General features: G+C 35.6%; 1 long non-coding RNA gene and 1 pseudogene across 1 annotated transcript in view; both read right to left on the bottom strand.

Annotated features, from left to right (window-relative positions):
* LOC132012555 (small ribosomal subunit protein RACK1-like) overlaps nucleotides 1-13,122 on the bottom strand; it is a 212,068-nt pseudogene extending 198,946 nt beyond the window's left edge.
* LOC132010158 (uncharacterized) overlaps nucleotides 1-16,577 on the bottom strand; it is a 339,866-nt gene that overhangs the window by 205,255 nt on the left and 118,034 nt on the right. The gene's annotated exons all lie outside the window — the stretch shown is intronic.

The following is a 16,577-nucleotide window of genomic DNA, read 5'->3' as shown; positions in this document are numbered from 1 at the left end:
AGTAACTGTGAGATGATAAATATGTTAGCTTGACAGGGGTGATTATTTCAAAATATATATTAGAACACCAAGCTGTACACCTTAAGTATATACAATTTTGGTCAGTTGTACCTCAAGCCATGAAGGGAAAAAATGTTATGCTTTGCTTTAAAAAAAAATGCATATTCTTCTGTGGTTAAATATACTGTTCTACAAATGGCAACTTGATGTAGTTTGCTGTTGGCTGGTAGTGGTATTCGCTTGCAGGTTTTCTGAGAGAAGAGTTTTGAAGTCTCAAACTATAATTGTAGATTTGTCTATTTTTCCTTCCAGCTCTGTGAATTTTTGCTTCATGTATTTAGACACTCTAACGAAGTTAGGCGAATTCATGTTAAATATTGTTATATCTTCTTATGGAGTTGATTTTTATACTAAGTAATATGCCTATTTATTGCTGTTAACGGTCTTTGTTCTGATGTCTATTTTACCTGATATTAATAAACTACTCTAGCTTTCTTTTAAAGTTTGCATAGTATACCTATTTTTCATCGTTACTTTTGATTGCAGACCCAGAATGTCACCATATTCAAAATATGATGTATATAATTCAAAATTACCCAGTATGTGAAGAACCAGGAAAAGGTCTACTTAAAAGGGAAAGGGCAGTCAAAACCAAACACAAAACCAATTCAATTCACTTCAATGACTAAGGCAGCGTTAAAATAAGTGAGTTTTAAATGCATGATAAATGGATTAGGTTTAATATAAGAAGAGGATTAACAATGAGCCTTTTAAAGTTTTAGAAAGGTTAATGAGCGTGGCACCCTTAAATTAAGTTTAGGAATAATCTGGTTTAGAAGAGGAATGGACTAACCAGATTCTTGGAATAACTACCCTTTTCTCCATTTGGTTCCAGAATTTTTTGATGAATAACAATGAGATATAAATTGTATTACTATTCAAGATAGTATAATATTTTCCCCATGTGTTGAGAATAGAGAGGTGTGTCGGGGGGGGGGATGGTGGAATAAGTGACGGGGATGAAGAAGTGCACTTGTCATCATGAGCACCAGGTGATGTACGAAATTACAGAATCACTGCATTGTACACCTGAAACTAACACAACACTGTACATTGACTAACTAGAATTAAAATAAAAACTTAAGCAAATAGATACATGGAACATATACAACAATAAAATTTTTTTCTAGATTTCTATTAAGCTTTACATTTTGGAAGTGCCAAAGAATAAGAATTTCTTGAAAACTTTATCTTCCCTTGCAGGGAAAAAAAAAAAAAAAAAAAGAAGAAGAAGAAAAAAAAAGCCACGATGTGTAATTTTTAAAAGGGACAAAGATATAATAACATTTAAAAAAATAAAAATGTATAGATCCACCCAGGAGTTTATAGACTCTGTATTAAAAATTCCTGATTTGGGGGCACCTAGGTGGCTCAGTGGGTTAAAGCCCCTGCCTTTGACTCAGGTCATGATCCCAGGGTCCTGGGATGAAGCCCACATCAGGCTCTCTGCTCAGCAGGGGGCTTGCTTCCTCCTCTCTCTCTGCCTGCCTCTCTGCCTACTTGTGATCTCTGTCTGTCAAATAAATAAATAAAATCTTTTTAAAACCTTCCTAATTTGATCACTATACTCAGGCTTATTTTTGCCCATTTTTTTTTTTAGAACTTTTTAGTTGAACAAGGAACTATACATTTACTCACATCCGTAATATATCTTTGTTAAATGAAATTGAGCTACCTGGCAAATGTGTTCTTCCAGAAAAGTGTATTCTTTAAAAATATATATATATCAATTTTTATCTAAGTTGAATATTTTATAGGAAATTTTTTACAATATCAGTTGAATGCTTATATTATTTCCACAAAGACTTGACAAGTTACAAAAAAGTGAAAAATCCTACAGATTATGTAATACCCTTCCTTTCATGGAAGAGAAAATAAAAGCTAAAATTAGACATAAGTTACGAATGAATGGCAATGACAACAATATCTTTTAAATATATTGAATTTAAGGGGCCATAGCATATTCAGAGTAACTTTTATGGCCAAAATACTTATATCAGGAAGGAGAAAATTATGAAGCTAGAATGAGAAATAGAAGAAACTATTGACAGAAAGAAGAAAAAAAATCAATGAAAATAAATAAACCAGAAAAAACCCAGAACTGATTATTAAAACTAAAAGCTTTTTCAAGACCTAAAAATGATTAAATTTAGGAATACGAACAAGAAAAAGAACAACATAATCAATAGGTTCAAGGAAAAGTGAAACCAACAGAGCAGAATTTAAACTCTAGAACAGAATGCAATGAAAGGCTTTATTCCAGTAAATTTATAAATCTAAGCAAATTTAAAGTGTAATGATCTGATTCTGAGGAGAAAAAGCAGTAAGAGCTGGAAGCAGCCCAGTCCTTCTGGATGCAGCAGGCAGACAGGCATCTCAGGGAGCAGGCATGCCAGTGAGGACGACCCATTGGAAGGGGGTAGAGAGAAGAAACAAGGCAAGTCAGAGAGCAAGATGAGGGCTAGGATTTTTGCCAGGGGTTTTGGTGGGAAACTCTAGACAGGGTCTACAGATTTCTTTAGGAAGTGTGTCTATTTGTTTGAGGAACTATTTACAACACTCCCCTTTACTAACAAACAATTATAACATTCTTAGGTCATTTGGAATCAAATCACTGTTTCTATAAATAAAATCTACAGATGAGGCCATAAGATTTAGGAGCACTAGGTTTTGATACAAATGCAAACGGATGACTAGATAAAGGATTAAAAAGATATCTGTTAACCTTAATAGTAATTAACTCAGGGGAACAGGATTAAAGGAAGGGGGCTCACAGATGAATGAGAAAAGGAGATTTTCCTACTTTACTCTAACCACTACCCTAATCTTTAGATCTTTTACAACCGTGTGTATGTGTAACTTATGTAGCTTTTTAAAGTAAAATTTTAGCATTGCTTTTTACAAAGAAAAAAATGGTTTCACCCCATTTGATGTTTGTAGGATTAAATCTTTTATTATTTCCAATTTTGCCCTGTGTCCATTTGTTTATTCATTCATACATTCAAATATAAACTACAATCCCATTTGCAAGATTATAATTTCACTGAGGAAAGACAAAACAAGGGGGCCTTGTTTTGTGTGTGTGTGTTTAATCTAGTTATCAAATGAATAGCATAATGGTTAATATTCATGGGGAATCTAGAGAAGACAAATTTAGGTCCGTATGTCGTGGTCTGCTAGCATCCTTGAGGAACACTTAATAAATCTGGACAGGATGAAGAAGAAAGAAAATTTGCTTGGAGAGAAAGGTGATAGGGATATTCGTAGGTAGAAAGGAGGATTATACATAGTAAACCAGCCAAACCACCTAGAGTAGAAGGCCCACAGGGAGGCTAGGCTAGGTTAGAAAGGGAGGGTGGAGGCAGAGTGGGGAACCATTGTACTGTAATAGAAGCTACCTAGTATAGAAGATCTGGGACTCTGGAGTTCCTGACCCCCTTAAGCCCCTTGCCCCTATGTGGAATAAGGATTTCAAACCTCCCTGAGCCTCAGGAATAGGAAGATAATAACTTTATAAAGTTACAGTGAACATTAACTTGAAGTATTTTATAAAGTAATTTTCAGTGACTTGATAAACATTAACTATGTTTCATTATTTTTGTTGCATGCATGGCATTTAGATATTATCCAACCGGCCAGCATTTTCCAACTTGTATTCTATACAACTCTAATTTTTAGATATTAAAGGAGTTTGTCTCAAAGAAGAAAGTCCCTTAGACAAAAAATCTTGAGAAAATCTGAGTTACATATTATTACTAGAAACTGGAATATGCTAGCAGGCATTTACACTCCTTAAGGTAGCGCATCCAAAACCGTTTAGGGGTTTCTTTCTACAGAAATTTTGTTTCTCAGAACACCTATTAGAATTAATGTTCTGCACAGTAACTACTGCTAAAGGCAATGACACAGTACGGCAAGTCTTTCGTCAGCAAAATTGCATGAGGTGGAAAATAGTCTCTAATTAATTCTTGGGATTTTACATGGGCTTAAAAAAGTGAATGAAAAGATTCTGTAATAAGCTTGGCAGTAGATATCAAGAGCCTGGACCAAAACTATCTGCTAGGAATTGTAGAGAAAAGGACAAATGTAATGCAACAAAGACAAATGTCAGCAGAACTTAAGGAATGGTTGAGGTGAGCATGGGGGGAAAGGAAATTAGGGAGAGACTGGATGCAGTTGACTGAAAGAGACTAAGAGAAAGGAGACAACTTTTTTAAATTGGTACAATACTTAGAATTATGGCAGGATTTTCTAATGAAAATAGGAAGAAAACCACCAAAGAAAAACTGTTATACCTTGTGAAGAAGATCAGGGCTTAGCACAATGACTGCTATATGGTAGGCATTCAATAAATAAACTGTATTGAGAAACTCGAAAGGAGTCAGTACAGGAGGGACAAAGAAATCCTTAAAATGAGGAACTATCTAAGAGATGAGGTAACAGGAGGTCCCCTGAGCCTCTGATATGAGAAATAGGTAGGACTTGAGGAGACCAATGCAAGAGCTAGAGAAACAGGCAGACATAGAAGAAAGGGAGTAATAATAGCCCAAGAACAGGAGCATTTCAAAAAGAGAGAAAGCAATCAGTAGGAAAATAGCAGAGAACTCAAGGGAAAATGAAATCTTAGGAAGAGACATAGGCAGATTGTAATTAAGAGCCTTTGATTTTGTTATTTTCATGATGATAGAGGCTGTGCTTCAAGGGGTTACAGGACATGTGTTTGGCGAGTGAAGCAGAGCACTAGCCAAAAAAATAAATAAAAATAAAAAATAAAAATAGAAGACTAGATAGAAATGGCAGTAAACTATAAAAGTCATTTTTCTATGTAAGAGACATTTTTTTTAAAATAGGGCATGGAGCCCAGTGCAAACTTGAACTCACGACACTGAGATCAAGACCTGAGCTGAAATCAAGCGCCATCTGCTTAGCTGACGGAGCAGCCCAGGCACCCCTGTAAGAGACACTTTTGTATTTGAAGGCAAGAGATTATAGAAATCAGAGGAAGAAACTGGAGATACTGGAGGATTCTCCAGTTAAATTTCTAAAGATAAAACAGGAAGGAATAAATTGAGAGAAAGGAGAAAAAAAAAAAAAAAAGGAAGGAAAACCAGATGTTTCCATGGGATGGCCACAAAAGGGACCAATGATACATATAAAATTAAAAAGAGTAATTACCACTGACTAAAGTGCATAAACGGTAATGGTTTTATCAAGCCCTGTGTCCAGTAAGATTAGATTCTTTTTGTTCCTTCCAGATAGGGAAGAAAGCAAATGGGAAAGCACTTAATTTTCAGCTTTCTAAGTTATCAGAAATTGATGAGAAAAGTCATAGAAGTGTGCACAAGAAGCAAACGGGAGAAAAGAAGCTGAAAAGAAAAAAAAAATGAGGAAAGGAAAAAGATCAAGATACCTTTAGTATAACAAGCCTGCATATAAGAAATACATGATTTTAATCTATAAAATAACAACTAAGTGTGAATAGAAGCTGCTCTATCCAATCTATGCTTGTGGTACTCTGTAGAAAAATGCATTTGAGACAACTGAGCAGTATTACTTTAAGTAAAATATACTTTGTAACTCATTGCTAAAAAAAAAAAAAAAAAAAAAGATTAAAAAAAGAATAAAGATTCAAAAACACAGTTTACAAAACAGACTCCTAAAACTCCATCATGGATTATTCAACAAATCCAAACATGAAACTTTGACATGGAGATGGTCAAAAGAAGTCAACTGTCTTTCTATCCTCAGCACAGAAAGGAAATGAATGAACCAAAATAACCCAGAATGGTAAGTCTGTTTTTGTGTGTGAGTGTGTGCAGGTAGCAAGAATTTTACAGTTGTGAAAAACAATCTATCTGCTCTGCTTTTTTAATATTTTACTTTCAAAGAGCCAACATTCTGTCCTGGAGGTCCCAACATGTTTCACATATAGTTGGAAGAGCCTCTAAAACCCATCTCTAAAAACGCAGGGCTTCCCGCTCTATTTACGAGCACACACAATCACACTTTCACATGTCATTGGGAGCCTACATGACAGAGACAGACAAGCTCATGCATGGAAATTATGGACCCCAACAAGGCAAGTAGAACTTGATAAAGGAAAGTTACAGCAATAACGAGTCATCAACTTTCAGGATCGAGACGACGCCATCAGCGAGCGTTTTCAACTATGAGACGCAGTCCATCACAATAGTATTTTCAATAAAATTTCTGCAAAATTAGATGATAACAAGACCATGATATTTTAAATTGAATGAATTGGAAGATAGTTAAGAATTAGACTCCCAGAGGAATACTTTATGTCACAAGCTATGAACACTACTGTTTAATGTACACTCATGCTCCATCTGCTTCCTTTTCCATTACTCGAATCTCCTAACCAGTTTCTCATGCACACTTTTCAGCTCCATGCTGTGTTTTCTACTTATTGAATACATTTCTCACTTCAACATTTTTCCACCTGAGCTGGCTGTTGAGGCCTTTATGGCTATACACATGCAGGTCTCCCTAGATTATGAACTTCATATTTTTTCATTTGCCTCATGCTTCAGTTCTCCAGCTTAGTAGGCCCTAAAATGTGCAAATTGAGAGGTGTTTTGAGGCAGCCATTGCTATTCTAGGCCATTGACTTGTCATCAATTAGATTAAAACATTGGTTTACAAAAATAATGTTTTCTCTTTCCTTCATAAAAAATAAAACACTCGCAAAAGGGAACCCAGCTGTGCTAAGAAGCAAATTACTTTATGTGGGTAAGCAAACATTTTCTGGTCAGGACTGCAATGTATTATTCAGGTCCATTTTACTACATCAGTTTTAAAGTAATGTGAACGTTACGTGTTTACTACTAAGTAAAATAAAGGAGGAAAAGTCCAAAGAGTTAACTTGCTTTCATTTCTTTTTCTTTTTTAAATAAGCAGAGATCTACTCTGGGTCTCAAAAAGCATGTTGACTGCAGTTCTAGAAAAATAAGCAACTTGAATGACAACTAAGGTTCTTATTTTCTCAGCATTGTCTCAAAATTCTGTTTAAGGAAGTTTGTAAGTAGGTGAGTGAAAACCTGATTGATAATTCCAAATCACGTAATTTTGCAAAGTACCCAAATATGTAAAAGTTGTTCACGTTGATAAATGCATTTTTAAAAGCAAGGAAGGAGGTGGGGAAAAAAATTAAGACAATGTATATTCCTTAGGTTATCAGTAAAAGCAGAGGACTTTATGGATTTAACAGATTCTACAACAGATTCCACAACAGTTTGTTACCTAGTAAAGTTTTCCATGAGCAGGAATTTTTGTGTCTCAAAATCATAAGGAGTAAAGATAATTTTCTACTTCCACGGACAGGTGATTTCTTCTATTTTTCTCTTTAGCATATGAATTTCCTTCTAATTGTTGGTTGTCAGCACAACAACTAATTAAAAACATGTTCTTCTACCACAATCTTTTTGATGCAAATGTAGTTCAGAATATTATCAAAAAGCCAGAAATGACAGAGCCAGTTGCTTTGGTGCAAAAGTAGCATTTATATTTCCTGCTGGCAGATGCATTTGCCAGGAAATGTCTAATGTAATAAATTTAGACAATTTAACCAGCATGGTGGATTTGTCCATTTTTGCTGTCAAGCATCAACACTGGCACTTAACCCAAGTAGAAAGAGACACATGACTAAACTTATAATGAAAGATCCCCAAATCATTAATGGTTGTCAAATAAGATGTTTTATTGGCTCACTGTATGAACATACATCCATGCATATGTATCATATCGCTGATGGAGTCAATATCACCATATGATGAAAAGTCATCTTAGTTCTTTAATTTCTGAAAAAAGGAAAAAGTAACCCTGGTATAGTTTGATTTTGCTGCTAAATACGTGTTAGAAAGTTAAATAATGCACAAAATATACAGAAATCAGCCAAATGCTGTCTAACCCTATCAAACACAGGTCAGAGCCATCATAGCAGCCGACTGAAATTTCCTCTAGTAGAGCTAGTGAACGCTCTGGACACATAGAAAGCCTAGAATTGAGACAGAATTACACTGGCATTGTATAAATAATCTAACTGTGACCTATGGGGTTAAAACCTATAATTGGAGTGATACTTCAAAGCAATGACTACTTTTTCAATGCTATTTTGTGCAGCCAGATAGGAAGATGACTTGTTGGGGTTTTATTGGCCAGGAACAGTACTGCAAAAGTGATATTTTCAACAGTTGCTGGTGCATTTGTGCTCTGACAAATTAGAGGCTAAATCAAAGCATTAAAGAACATCAAAGGCTTAATTTAATGCAAAAACAAGTACTCCAACTGGATCTATTTTACAGTGAATTAATAATGCAGATTTATACAGAATAGAGATGCCTTTTTAAGGTTTGGAAGATAATTTTTCTCTTTCAAAATATAAGATCTATAGAATGCTGCTTCTTAACCATGCAAAAAAATGTAAAGTATTTTGGTATACTGTGCAAATTCTAGGAATTTACCAAATGATTGACTTATTGAAATTTTCATTGATTACCAAAACTAAAGATATTTCCATGAATGTAGTAGCAAAATAGATAGAGCTGAACCACTGAGCTCAGCTATAATTCTTCTTAAGGGATACATGGTAATTGCTCTAAAGGCCAAAAGTTGTTGTCAATTATTATAAGAAAAATACATATGTGTACATACACACTACTTATGGTATATTGAGGATTTATGCACATTTAGTAGACTTGCCTAACTATGTACTTATTAACCGTTCTGCTCAAAGATGAAAAATATCTTGTGAAAAATTTAGTAGAAATTGAAAACTCAGATAAAAATGCAACTTTACAAACGCAACTTTACAAACATATTGATATAAACAAAAAATAATTCTAAAATTGAAGATGGTGATTTTTTTTTAAAAACTCTTTTGAAATGTTCACAAATATAAGTTGTCCTTTCTTTCTAGGTTGGAACTTACCTGAAGTTCCAAAATTGATATTAGGGCACTTGGAAAGTTATCCAGCAAAATGCGTTTGACTATATACATCTTATTCCTTTTCACTGAACTCTAAATATTATCTTCATCCAGAGTCACCCTTGGAATATCTCTAACCATTATCCCAATATATACAAGTTACAAAAATAAATGAGTCAGATTTTTCTAGAAAATATTTCCATATAGTTGTGAGGCTGCCATAGAATCCTTTGGAGAAATCCTTTTGAAGAAATGTGAAAGAACACATTTCAAACTATTTCATATGTTAGCATATTTAGTCAACTACGCAATCAATATTTAATAGTGTATGGTTTCATTTGATTTTTTAAATATTTAAGACTATGCTTATTTAAAACTTTACTTTTAAAAAAAATCATGTTGATCACTAAATATATCACCTAAATTAATTTCTTACTTCACCAGTAGGGGCAAGGCATTGGAAGTAATTAGCATCCATTTTTCCTTCAGGAAGAGAACAGATTCTGCCAACATACTCTGATGAAAAGTACACATAACCTCTGAGCTCTGATGTAAGCAGAATGCCCAGTTTGGAAATGGTGAATTTATATCTATTATGTATTACACTAAGTCCCCCTTCCTCATTAATTTTCCTGAAGTCTCCAGATGGGAAACAAAATATTAATTTTGTTCAGCCTTAGGCATTGTTGACTGTTAAGGTACTCACTAAATCACTGATCTTATTCACATTAATATTAGATTTCTGCTATAAAAATTTAGAACCCTTGGGTATAAGGTTCAGTTTGTCATAAGTATAATTAATTGTTTTTAAAAATGATTAATTTGTCAAAATAGAAAAAAAATATGTATTGGGCAGATGAGGCTCCTGAGCAAGCTAGCCTACCTTAAAGTCATGGTAATACTCATGAAATTATGCAAATTAATTGACTCTTTCAATGTTGCATAAAATGCTACTTCTAGTACCGTGCATGGAACATTAGGCTGTTCATCCAGCAAAAAAAAAAAAGGGGGGGAAAAGTTGCATTTCAGAGGCTGGAATCTTACAAGCGAGGCCTTATGGTTGAGGATACTCACAACTACAATCTATTTTTCTACAAAGCAATTGGCTTTCAACCATGGCACACAGAACTTGTGCTATTTATTACAAATTTTTCCCCAAGCAACTGTAAAGAAAAAGCCAGCTTTGTCTTGTGGATTTTCCCTCTTCTTAATAAAAAGAAAGATTTTCACTGTTCAACCATGCTAAAGGAAAATAATATTTATTCTAAAGTTACTTAGTAATACAGGTTTTTACTGAGAAGTGTTCATTTAAGAGCCCCCTAAAACATAATGTGGTATGTAAAAATCTGATTATGTCAAGTTAGTTTACTTACTAAAGAGTAAAAATCAGAAACAACAGCAAAATAAAAAAGCAATGTTCTCCAGATGATTACTCTGTCCAAAAGTAAATTTAAGTCCATTTTCAAAGACTGGAATAAGAATAGCAAACTTAGGAGGTCATATTACTGAATTTTGTGATATCATAAATGCATTCTTATTTGAAACCACCTCTAGCAAATTATACAATTTAGTCATACAATTCAAAATACAATTAGTGATGCAATTGAAATATTCAACAATTAAATCTTAGAAATTAACAAAATTGCCCTATGGCATGATCAGATCTACTCTACGAAAATAACAGAATCTCTGATTGGAGATTTAAGGTCACATTCCAGGGTTTCTACCAAAGAAAGACTGTATCCTCTGCTTTGCGACCATGCTCCCTCATTAGACAAATTAACCCTCACGTAATCAGTTATTATAGTTTATGACAACTCCAGCCTTAGTCTAACAGACATGTATTAATTTTCAACTCTCTGCCATTAAAATTACATTAATAAACATATCGGAGCACTATTGTTACAATGAATTCTGTCTCTGAGAATTCTATTGCTTTGGCTTTTCTCATCTATTTTATTTTTTTTTATACCAGTTTAAAACTGACCACTTGATCGTAAAATTAGAATAACTGATTTTTACACTATGAATGCTCTATCTTAATGTTTACCTACAGCAAATGAATTCTGTAGGTGAGATTTCATGCTTTATGAAGGCTCTGATAATGTGTCTGTAGGCCATCCTGTAGGACTTGTGTTTAATATGAAAATCAAGACAACAGGTATTTCCAATAGCACCCAATCTATTTTTTAAGATAAAATATAATCCTAATTAAAAGATTCTCCAAAGTATGGTAAAGAGTTTTTACAAAATATTTTCAAACCATTGATTTTAAAATTTGCTCTAAACTAACATTTCTTAGGGAGACTTGTATTTTGGTAATTATCAGTACTGTAATCCATTTATTCGTTCTGAATGTGTGTTATTCAGGGAGTTTCTCACCTTACCCTGTTCACGGCAAGGCTGTATTTCATCGATATCTAAACAACTTGCATAAGTAAACGTGTAAATTAAAAATGGTCAAAGTTTCCCCAAACTACATTTCTACCTATACAAAGAGAAGTCAACATGATGAAAAGATATCATGTGTTATAATTTCCCCCTTTCCTATATTCATATACAGGGCATTTTAAGATTTCTTTCCAAACTACAAAATCAGGGCAACATAAACATGCAAACACATTTATCTCCCAAAAATACCATGATAGGAAGTAATCATCTAATGATCCAATACTCTGCTCAATGAGTACACCAGTTAGAGAAAATCAGAAGATTAAAGGAAGCATGTCTATTTAAATTAATTGTAGCTTACTGATGTAATTATCCATTTCTGTTACCCAAGTATGTTTTAATTCATGCACATTTATAACTCTACAGCCTATGCATCTTTCCACATGGTCAAACAATTTGGGTCTGCTAATGTACTGGGTAGAATCTTAGATGACACCGATATTTGTGGGTCAATTATTCTTTCCTGATACATTTGCTAAAACCAGTATCAACTGAGTTACCATATTTGGTTTTAAAACCTAATTTCCAGGGCGCCTGGGTGGCTCAGTGGGTTAAGCCGCTGCCTTCGGCTCAGGTCATGATCTCAGGGTCCTGGGATCGAGTCCCGCATCGGGCTTTCTGCTCAGCAGGGAGCCTGCTTCCCTCTCTCTCTCTCTCTCTGCCTGCTTCTCCATCTACTTGTGATTTCTCTCTGTCAAATAAATAAATAAAATCTTTAAAAAAAAAAAAAAACAAAAACAAAAAAAAACCTAATTTCCATACTTTCATACTGCCCAAAGTGGCTTCAGCCCCAGCTAGGAGACTTGAGCTTCTTGGCCCAACTTGAGACAGACACTGAGCAAAAACTGTTACAGCCACTTTCACTGCTGTGTGTCCATTGTTTGAACTCCACTTTTTTTTTTTTTTTTTTGAACTCCACTTTTGATGTGCAGGGGGGACACAGCCCAACCTAATATATGCAAACAGGTGGCATGTTTATCAACGTCCAAGTATTAACCCTAATCATCCCTTAGATGAGCCTTCATGAGCACTTTTGCTCATTAAAGGTGCCCAGGTTGGACCATCCCAAACTCACATTAAGAACCCATTTTTATGTGCGTCCAAAGGACCACTAACATTATGCACTAAGATTGTCATAAAATGTCATGTCGTAAAATTTCTCACATATGCCATTTTCCTCTGGCAGTTTCTCCCTACACTTGACTCTAAACTATGAGCAGCAAATTTGAAAATAAAGCAGGTATAAAACCAATATATCTCAGGATTCCAAGTATACATGGAGGATTCTTTGGGAATAGATGTTTAGATGAATGACTGAAATTAGATCACGCAGGTACATGACATGTCCATGAAAATTGAGGTTGCGAGATATGTTCATATTTGTTCATATAAGCAAAAACATAATGTCAGCACACATTACAACAATTGTCACAATTGTTACCTTTTACTGAGTACCTGCATACCTGCCATGTGCCAGCACTGTGCTCTGGTCTAGATGCATCATTGCATGTAAATGATCCTATGAGGCGGACATCACAGCCCACATCATAAATACGGGGAAGCCAAGGCATACAGAGATTAAGGGTCTGTTCAATGGCCTCAGCCCCACAGCTAGACTTGATACTCCAGAACCGTCTGCCTCCAACCTTTACTACTTCCTCTGTCATTTACACCAAGAAGTGCCCTTTTTCCTCCTCTCAGATCAGCACTAGGGGCCTAGCCCTAGGTGTGCTTGTAACTCTTCATCTGACCTCATGTTCCCTGGGAGTGGGAACCCATTTTTCTCTGCAACACTGGCACCGACCACAGCATCTGACATAAAGTACTAGTGAAATGTGAAACTGAAAAGAATCCAGAAAAGGCCAGAATCAAATATTCACTGTCGTCACTCTCAACATTCATTCTCCATGGTCCAAAAAACTATAGCCCAAAACATTAATCGTACATGCAAACAGGGGACTCACTGAGCAACCTAATAGTCACTGCCATTCTTATGCAGTATTCATGAGTCACCAGAAATGAAGTCTTTCTGCTTCTGGAGAATCCCAGAGACTGGGACTATAATATAGATTTACCCAAACTAAAATTGTTGACTGCTCCATTTCCATAAAAGTTTTCCAAAAAGTACAGTAGGAATCAGTCCCTTTATGCCTCCTGGAAGCTCTCAAGCCAGAAGGCCCTAGTTTGTCTCAGAAGCAGCAATGTGATATGGATTAACAAGCCACATTAAAAAAAAAAATACTCCATAGTGTATACGGACCACATTTTCCTTATCCATTTGTCCGTTGAAGGGCATCTTGGTTCTTTCCATAGTTTGGCGACCGTGGCCTCTGAAAAACAATCTGAGGGGTTTGAAGTGGCAGGGGGTGAGGGTTGGGGTACCAGGTGGTGGGTATCATAGAGGGCAAGGATTGCATGGAGCACTGGGTGTGGTGAAAAAATAATGAATACTGTTATGCTGAAAATAAATTAATTAAAAAAAAAGAATTAACAGGAAAAAAAAAGAAAGAAAGAAAAAAAGGACTGAAGCAACACATACTCAAAAACTTCATTTGCATTACAAATAGGTAACCTGCCATGGTATTTTGCTACCCCACTGACATGTTGCCAGGGAACAACAGAAAAATAAAAACCAGTGTGTCTCCTCACAGGTGAAGAGCAGAACTTGAAAAAAATGAAGCTGCTATTCAATCTGTTATTCAGCTCACCCCACAAACACATCCCCGCTCTCCTTCCCAGCCAAGAGAAGCAAGAGGACGGGGCAGTCACCCTTGCCTCCTGAGGTCCGGAGCATGGAGGGATCCTAACATTCGGCACATGTGGAAGGCGGCGTTGAGAAAACAAAGAAAAGGAGGTAGTGGAATGGAGAAAAGACACAATGATTCTCATCCAGGGAAACGCCACTTCAAATCTGGGAACGAGCAGCCTCTGAAATAAAAGAGTGATAACTGGTTGCAGCAACTGCCAACAGTAGACTTCGTTAGGCCAAGAGACTGTTACGAAGCGCCAACACAAACTCATTAAGAAAACTCATCCCACAAATATTTATGAAATGTGCCATAATCTGGTTGGGTGTTTTTTAAGTCCACGGTCATGGCTCTTTACATTCTGTATTAGCTTTTTTTTAATTTCTGCATCTGTTTGTCCTATAAGACAGTCACAACCTCTGGTTAATAAACAGTCTCTAAGTGAATAGGGACTTGCCCGTGGTTACTCACCGGAGAAGGAGGAGACTCAAGAAATTCAAAACTTACAGCCAAATATATCCAATATATATAAGCTGTTCAAAAATCCCTGAATAAGGCCTCATTATAGCTTATACTGAGGAGACACCAAGACTTCCTTAGGTTCTAGAATCAGATGGGACGCGAGAATGGAGTACCACGCAATCCTGTAACAACCATACGGTTGGTGATGGCACTTTGGCCAAAAAATGGTCTGAGACCAGCAGACACATGTAATTTCATCTTTAATGCAGTAGAAAACCATTATTACAGTACGAAATAGGAAAGCTATCATTAAGTTGGTGGATCTGAATGAAGACTGACAGAAAAGAACTGACTCCATTACAAGTTCCTTAAACAAAAACTCACCAGGAGCGCCTGGGTGGCTCAGTCGGTTGAGTGTCCAACTCTTGGTTTCAGCTCAGCTCGTGATCCCATGGGTCATGAGATCAAGCCCCAAGTGGGGCTCTGTGCTCAGGCGAGAGTATGCTCGAAGTTTCTCTCCCTCTGCCCCTTCCCCTGCATGCTTGCATTCTCTCTCTTTCAAATAAATCGTTAAAAAATAAAATACTTCTTGGGCCAGAGACTATGTTGAAATAGGATGATACCACTTTTTAATCATACCAAGAGAAAGTAAGATGTAATTTATACATTCAGGAGCACCTGGGTGGCTCAGTCGTTCAAGCATCTGCCTTTGATTTGGCTCAGGTCATGAGATCTCATGGGTCTTGGGATCGAGCCCCATGTTGGACTCCCTGCTTAGTGGGGAGTCTGCTTCTCCCTCTCCCTCTGCCTCCCCCCCACTTGTGCTCTCTTTCAAATAAATAATATCTTTTTAAAAAATTATACCTTAAAATTAGAATTTAGAAAAGCAGAGCTAATGATAAAGTCTGACTTAGTTGTCCATTTTGGTTTTTAGTAATATTGTTTTCAAATATTATGTACCATATTGTTTTCATGATTAATTTCTTAGGAAAGATAAATTATATCTAACATATATCTGTAATTTAAAGTTACTGCAAATTATACCCAGCACGTCTTTTCCTGGATCTGTATACATTTTCTACAGCTGAATTTGTTTTGGCTAGATACAGACAGAGCAAAAACATCTTTTAGTGGTAAGCAGTGACTTTTCAACTGGCAATATATAAACTTCAGATTGTAAGCAAATGGCAAAAGAGGAAAATCCTAGTATGAGTAAGTTAATTGCCACATAGGTTTGGATAATACCAAGGATAGAATTACATTCTCTGAATTGTAACTCTCTGAATTACTCCATATATAAACATACTGAGAGGCAGTATTCACCCATAGCAAAAGTTATGATGATTATGCCCTGTCTGAAGCCTTTATAAAAAGTTTCTTCCATAATAAAATACACAAGATGTAAATGTGATAGAAAAAAAATAGGAAACTAATGAGGGTGTTTCTTTTTCAGTACCCTAACTTTCAAAGGACTAGACAGAATTCATGCCAAGCCCAAATTATGTAGGTGATACTTTCCATGATGCTTTTTGAAAAGTCTCAATTCCTTACAAGAAAAAAAAAAGTAATTAATACCTTGAATATGCATGTATATAAACATAAAACTAATAGCTAATAATTACTTAATGTTTAAAAATACCAAGTTCTGTCCTAAAAGCCTTATAAATATTAACCCACTTAACATAAGAAGTCTCTGAGGTATATTATTATTATCAGCCCCCTTTATAGATGGAGAAAAAGAAGTACAGTCACGTTACCCAATTAACCCAACACCACAAAGTAGTAAATAGAAGAGCCAGAATGTAAGTCAAGAAAGTCTGGCTTCAGAGTCTATGTTCTTAACCACAACACTTAACTGTGTCTCTCTTTTGTGTGCAGAATATTTGAATGGTCTTTTTTTTTTTTTTTTTGGC

This window comes from Mustela nigripes, chromosome 2, assembly GCF_022355385.1.
Source record: "Mustela nigripes isolate SB6536 chromosome 2, MUSNIG.SB6536, whole genome shotgun sequence".
Lineage (NCBI taxonomy): Eukaryota > Metazoa > Chordata > Mammalia > Carnivora > Mustelidae > Mustela > Mustela nigripes.
Note: the sequence above shows the minus strand (reverse complement) of the source record. Positions and strands in the feature narration are given on the sequence as shown.